The sequence below is a fragment of the Leopardus geoffroyi genome, chromosome C2, assembly GCF_018350155.1.
Source record: "Leopardus geoffroyi isolate Oge1 chromosome C2, O.geoffroyi_Oge1_pat1.0, whole genome shotgun sequence".
In the NCBI taxonomy this organism is placed as follows: Eukaryota; Metazoa; Chordata; class Mammalia; order Carnivora; family Felidae; genus Leopardus; species Leopardus geoffroyi.
Genome location: NC_059333.1, coordinates 158375179 through 158382195, shown reverse-complemented (window position 1 = coordinate 158382195; position 7017 = coordinate 158375179). Strand labels below are relative to the sequence as shown.

The 7017-nt window shown below is 49.4% G+C and overlaps 1 long non-coding RNA gene across 1 annotated transcript; it reads right to left on the bottom strand.

Moving 5' to 3' along the window:
- Positions 1-2029: 2029 nt before the first annotated feature.
- Positions 2030-3632, bottom strand: LOC123576211. The gene is made up of 2 exons (XR_006701232.1): positions 3349-3632; positions 2030-2510 (listed from the first exon to the last, which is right to left on the bottom strand). It is a non-coding gene; the product is annotated as an uncharacterized LOC123576211 (long non-coding RNA).
- Between the last annotated feature and the right edge of the window lie 3385 nt (positions 3633-7017).

Sequence of the window (7017 nt, the reverse complement as noted above, 5' to 3'; positions counted from 1 at the left end):
GCAGAGAGAGAGGGAGACACAGAATCTGAAGTAGGCTCCAGGCTCTGAGCTGTCAGCACAGAGCCCGGCGCAGAGCCCAAACTCACACCCTGTGAGATCATGACCTGAGCCAAAGTTGGACGCTTAACCAACTGAGCCACCCAGGCACTCCACTATGCTCATATTCTAAAAAAACAGTACATTCTAGCTCCATGTGAAATTATGTCACAATGTTTTCATACCAGTTGCCTTGCTACATTAGAAATATGGTGACAAGAGTGGATTTTCTCTCCCTCCTTCCTTTGCGTCCTTCCCTTCATCTTACTGTCCATAGGAAGCAGTCTTTGATACAGAAAAGAGGCAAATAATTATCTTAGACTGAGAATCTGTAGCTCTCCCTGCTGATATCCACGTCCCCTTGCTCTTACCAGCCAGCCATCAGACTTCCAGCTGCCTGAGTCTACATTTTGGTACCTGAGGACTCAGTCTGGTGGTAGAAGACATTTTTCCCACCTATGGTCTGCCTGAGTCTACCAGGAATTCACGGCCCCTGGGAGTAGGCTTCAAGTAACAAATACTCCAGTTCTTTCAAGTGTTTGTCCTATACCAGCTCCCAGAGTGGCCTTGGGGATGGCATTAAGCTCCATTGGCCTCCAGGGGTAAACTAGCTTGATAAGGAACCCTTCTGTGTCCCACTTTTCCGTTCCCCTAGTCAGTGGAAATAGTGATGCAGTGCTCCCGGACACCCATCTGATGGGAACTGATGGATACGTGGTGGAAAAGTTAAAGTAATGTGCTCAAATCTTCTAATTATAAGAATGATTCCTTCCTAGAAGTGGGCTGGAACTCTGCCTCCTTTGGGACTGAGCAGGCTTAAAGAGAGGTTATCTCCATGTTTGTGTGTGGATCTATGGCTCCCTCCATAATTGTGACAGAATTGGTTGGTAAAGACAGAAATGTATTGAAGATCTCTTTCTAACTGGAATTTCAGGGCTCCCTGACTCCCTTCCCTTCCTATAGTTAAATCTACAACATAGTCTACAACAAGCATAGACTCTTGTCCCCTGAAGTCTCCCTCGAGATCCAGTGTGAAGGAGCAAGCTTTTGCTTAGATGCTTATAAGGAACGAGTAGATTAGCCTCTCTGGATGGTGTTGCTAGACTGGTTCATGATGAAAGGTGATCACTGCATCACTATGTGTGTGTCTGAAATTTTTGAAAAAATTCTTTCATTATTAGCTATTTTGATGCTATTTCGTTTCCTGAGTCTTGATCCAAATGGTGACATTGTGTGTCAAACAAGAAGCCTGGGGAATGTGCAGGTGGAATATTTCTGAGCGGAATTAACCAAGAATATTGGATGGAGGTGGAGATGTCCCCCTTCTGATGTCAGGAAACTTCCAAGGACTTCTCTCTGCAGGATCTACATCTGCCATGCCCATGCCAAACACCTCCAAGGGGCAGACCGTGTGTTCTTTCTGTTACTATTTGAGGCAATAAATTTCATCTTGAGGGAACGTGCATGATAGGTAGCTCATAGTCCTAGGATGTCTATAAATAATCATGGATTGAAAAAATCATATTCATGGAGAATAGAATAGAAATGAACAAACTGGTTCATTTGTGGGCTTTTAATCCTTGAGGTACATGACTGCTTGTGAAGCATCAGATTTTCAGGCTGTTTGTTTGCCTTTGACAGGCAAAGAAGCAGCATTCTCTGATCTGCTGAACATCTCTGGGAGCTTAGGGCAGAGGTGGACAGAGGGGTGTTCTAGGGACACCTCCCTTTGAGAAACCATGATTTAAAGGAACAAAGTGAAAGTCCAAATATGACCTTTCTTGGAATGACCAGCGTCCTGGCTTAAAAAAGAATCTCAAAGCCTAAAATCAGCCTCCTGGAGTGGGACTAAGGAGCTGCATTTGAAAAGCTCCTCCCTTCCCCGTGGCTCTCATCTAAACGAAAGTTTGAGGCTCTCTGCTCTAAATAGGAGAGGGTGCTGTGGGTGGACGAGAAAACCTCTTTTTAATTTTCTGATTCAAATATCCTGTCACATGTGTTCTGATTTCTTTTTTTTTTTTTTCTTTTCTGAAAACACAAAGCAGCCTGTGGAATTAGAGGACACAAAAGCCAACAGCTTAAATAAAACCAAGAGGTCAGGAAATGTGACTCCTATTCATCATGTTGGCAGGGGTGTGGCCTCAATTCTATTTTTCTAAGATATGGATACATTATGGAGTAGAATTAAAAAGGCATATGAAAGTTGCAGCTGAAAGCAGGATATTCAAAAGAAACGTGAAGCCTGGTGGAAGTGTGAGGGGAAGGAATGACCTGCTTCCAGCTGTCCCCTGGGCAGCCGGGCGCACACATGCTCCCTCTGCTCCCTCTCTGAGGTGCCGACCGCGACGGAGAATATCAGTTCAAGCTTGTTCACGGCGTGGCTTTATTTCAGGTAAAGTGAGATCGAGGAAGCACAGGGGCTCTCCTGTGTCAGGGGCAGGTTTCTCTTCGGGCAGCAATAAGGCGCCATGAGCCTGCAGGGTGACAGAAGAGATCAATTACAGTTTTGTCTGAGGCCTTATCGACTCTATGCAACCTGTCCTTTAGGCTATAAGGAAATTTTACTAGAAAAACTGATATAGAAGGTAGTCTTTCCCAGTGATCCATGCGAGGATCAAGAATTTGGTGGATGGTCACCGCAGCCAAACTGAATCCCAGATTAGGGATTTCTAGTTTAAGGAATGTACAGCCCAAAATGTACAAAGTAAATTCACAGCCAAATGCCACTCTATTCCCCAAGTACATATTATATATAACAAGAGATATTAGATGCCATTAAAGTGTTCCTTGTGCTCAGAGCTTGGCATGCATTCTCGATCTTCCCTGAACCACAGGAGGTCGTGTCTTACATTGGGTTCTCTGCAAAGCAGATCCTGAGACAAGGACTCAGGTGCTTTATTTGGGAGGTGATCCTGGGAAACACGGTGACGGTATGGGGAAGTGAGACAGAGAAGGGAGGAAAATGGATATTTGGGGCATGAAGGTGCAGGTTACACAGTGGACACCCAGGGCTCTAGCCCTATAGGGACCCTTTGAAAGAACCTTTACCAGCCCCATCCTCACTGGTTGAGGCTGCCTCTAGAGCGTTAACTCTTGGACATGTGTGGCCTGCCCCACACGTTCAGTTAAGCCCACCGCTGTGGCTGGAGGACACCGTCAGGTAGGAAGGAGTGGCCTTGGGGAAGTCATCTCTAGGCAGCCTGCTGAGGAAGCCAAGTGGCTATGAGAGGGACACCGGCAGCATCTGCTGCAGGTGCACATCACTTCCATTTGAAAGATGAGGAAAGAGACTTTCTCTGCTTCCATGCACACCTCTCTCTGCTCCTCTGCCGCCATCGTCCCGGTCAAGGCAGTCCCAGTCGGTTACTTTCACAGAGTGACGTGGAGAAAAAAGCACTTATTGAGGAACCAGATCTGCGTTCAGGTCGAGGCTCTATCGCATAGCAGCTGCTTGAGCAGGTTACTTAAGCTCAGTGATGGGGAACTGGAGGTTGTCATCTGCAGACTGTGTTACAGTGGTCCCTTGAAGGTCCCTGTGAGGGTCAAACGAGCCAGACACTCTCATACATTAATTGTTCAATCAGTGTGAGCTGTTGTTATTATTGTAATCACTGTTGAATCGCCTGGGGGAGGGGAAAGGTATGGTGTCCTTTGTCCAGTTGGGGGTCCTCAAGGGTGGCCCACATCCACCCCACCCATAGTGATGTTAACAATTATGAATTATGCAAATTACTACACTGACCCACCACAGCTGCGTGGCCTCTGGCCGGTCCCTGGCAGGTCTTTTGGGGACCCCTGGGTCCTCTGTGTCTCTGAGGGCCTCAGATGTTCACACTGCCAGCCTGGGATTATGCTACTGGGGAGGTAAAAACCCACTAGAGGTGTGCAGAGGCCGCAATGCCGCCCGGGTCAGGGAGGCACGCAGGTGGAGGCTGCTGTAGGATGAGCTCTCCTTCCGGTTCTTAAAAGCCAGCACTTTTCCCATGGTTTCCTTTTCTCCTTGCAGGTGCTCTACACGTGGCGCAGCAGGCCTCGCCTTCCCAACCCCCATTCTTCCGCCGCAGGGCCTATGCACGGCCCTGTAAACTCCCCACAGCCCGAGCAGGCAGTGGAACACTGAGCAGGGCTGGGCGCGGGTCCCCCTGCCGGCATCCCCACCCTGTGCCAGGGCCCGTTCTTAGCACCCGTCTTGACTGGCGAAATAGGTCACTCCAGACGACACTTCTGACCTTCCAGGAGGAGCTACGGCAGGTGGGCAGATGCTAGCACTCCTCACACGCCTTTACACCTCTTCACTGATGGCGAAGTGAGAGTCCTGGAGAACTCGGCCGGGTGCAGGAGCATGAGCTCAGACACAGGAGCCGGGGTGGCCTCCTCTTGCCCAGGAGCTGCCGCTTTGCTGTTTGAATCCCAGAGCTGCACTGCATTCTCATGGGGCTTCTCTCTCTCCCTTCCCAAGGGTATTTTCTGTGCGACTTAGAATAAGTATTGGGTCATGTGGATGTTACCATGGCAACCGGTGTTTTAAATAAAAATAGTCCTACACCCCCGGTAGTCTGTCAGTGTGAAATACGCCTATAGGCGGTGAAGGGCTGTTGGCATCTGCACCCCTTCTATTCCCAGAAGCAGCCTCCTGGCTCCCCCCAGGCCTGGAGGGCACAACCTGCATCTGTGCACGGAGGCGGGGCTCCTGGCTGGTGCAGGGGAGAAGGCGGCAGCTTGCGCGTCCGGATTTCCCCAGCTGGTGCCGGGCTCTGCCTAGCGCCTGCTTCCCGCACCTCCGCCGGCAGCGCAGGGGTGCTGCTGTTCTCCAAGTCTTTCTGAGAGAAACTTTAACCGTTTCAAAGATGGCTTTGTCTTGAGGTCTACCTCTAGGGGAACACAAACTGAGACCAAGATTTATGTGCAGGTAATTTGGGGGGAGGCGATCCAAGGAGTCACCAGTAGAATGGGGAATGAGGCAGGGAAGGGAAGCTGGTAAAGGTGAGTTGTCAGACATGACTGCTCCCGGTAAGGAGAGCTCAGGGCAGGGGGTTGTCCCCCGAGGAACTTTGGGAGACAGAGTCACCCTCCTAAGGGGCAAGGAGGCTGGTGGGTTTGTCTAGCAAATCCCCCTCTATCTTTGGGTGAGGGCTGCTCCCAGGGGTGTAACTTTCTACCTGCAGCTTGACCTGTGAGCGGTCAGAACGGAAACAAAACCCCACAGAAGTCCTTAGGCAGAGAATCGCAGGTGTTGGCAGGCAGCAGACTTCAGCGTTTGAACGTGAGTCCCTGCCTAGAGGATGTGGGCAGGGCACCACATCACCTGCTGCCAGGCCTCCTGGCCCAGCTGGCAGCCTTCTGCATGGTAATGAATTTCCTCAACTCTCAAACATGCTTTAGGGTTGGGATAAGGAGCTTAATCTGAAAAGTTAGAGGAATGTGAAATAGCCTTTAATTTTTTTTTTTCAACATTTATTTATTTTTGGGACAGAGAGAGACAGAGCATGAACGGGGGAGGGGCAGAGAGAGAGGGAGACACAGAATCGGAAACAGGCTCCAGGCTCTGAGCCATCAGCCCAGAGCCGGACGCGGGGCTCGAACTCACGGACCGCGAGATCGTGACCTGGCTGAAGTCGGACGCTTAACCGACTGCGCCACCCAGGCGCCCCGTGAAATAGCCTTTAAAGATGTTGTTACTAGGGGCGCCTGGGTGGCTCAGTTGATTGAGCGTCCGACTTCGGCTCCGGTCATGATCTCACGGTTCATGGGTGTGAGCCCCGCATCGGGCTCTGTGCCGACAGCTCAGAGCCTGGAGCCTGCTTCGCATTCTGTGTCTCCCTTTCTCTCTCTACCCCTCCCCTGCTTGCACTCTGTGTCCCTCCCTCTCAAAAATAGATATACATTAAAGATATTACTAAATCCCAGACCTTTCAAAGGTGGCAGAATTCCAGAGGGCCTGAGGATTCAGTTGGTGCTATCAAGAATGTCTTTCAGGGACACCTGGGTGGCTCAGTCAGTTAAGCACATTGGACTCTTCATTTCAGCTCAGGTTCTCCTGGTTCCTGAGATCAAGCCCCATGTCTGGCTCTGGGCTGATGGTGCAGAGCCTGCTTGGGATTCTCTCTCTCTCCCTCTCTGTCTCTCTGCCCCTCCCCAGCTCAAATGCATGCTCTCTCTCAAAATAAATAAATAAACATTAAAAACACATCTTTCTTCAGGGTGGAGAGTGGAGGGAGGGGTTGCACGGGGAAGGGGTGGTTTTCTTTCAGAGGAAAGGGAGGGAGTTTACTGTATCCCAGGCAAGAATTTTTGAAATACTTTGCGTAGGCCCTTCTTGACTGCATCTCTGACACTTCGTGGGGATGAAAACGTTAAAATTAGGTGCAATGGTATTGAACCCAAGAAACTCAAAAACACTGAGGGAAGGAATGGATGGTGGTTGGGCAGGAGCGAACAGGTGGAGATATATTGGCAATGCATTGCTTTTGGGCTCCCGGCGTGATTTGGGGCAGGGTGGGTAGTGCTTCTTCTCCCATTCAGTTATATCAAAGCTAACAGCCACATGGCAGACCCATTCACCTCCTAATGACACCTTGGTCTTGCTTTGGATACAGAGTCAGTGGTTCTGTCCATCAGTAAGAGAAGAGTTGCTTCTCAAGGCACTCCACCACCTTTTGGGCCGATTAGACACCTTCTCCCCAGCATCTGAACCCTAAGTAGGGTGTTACAAAGACTAAAGTTTGACTAGAACTTCTTTATGTCAACAGTGGTGTCCTGTTAAAAAAAAAAAAAAAAAAAGAGCTCATAATTCTGGGAGATGGTGAGCTGTTGGGTCCCTGTCCTTTTGGAGCCTGGTTCTTTATAGCTTTTCCTTAAATAACTCTGAGTATTCCATAGCATTCCAATAAACTCTTGTTCATTTTCCTATTACATTAACTAGGGTCTATCGCTTGCAATGAAAGAGTCCTGAGTGATCCTAATTTTTTTGGAACCAAAAGA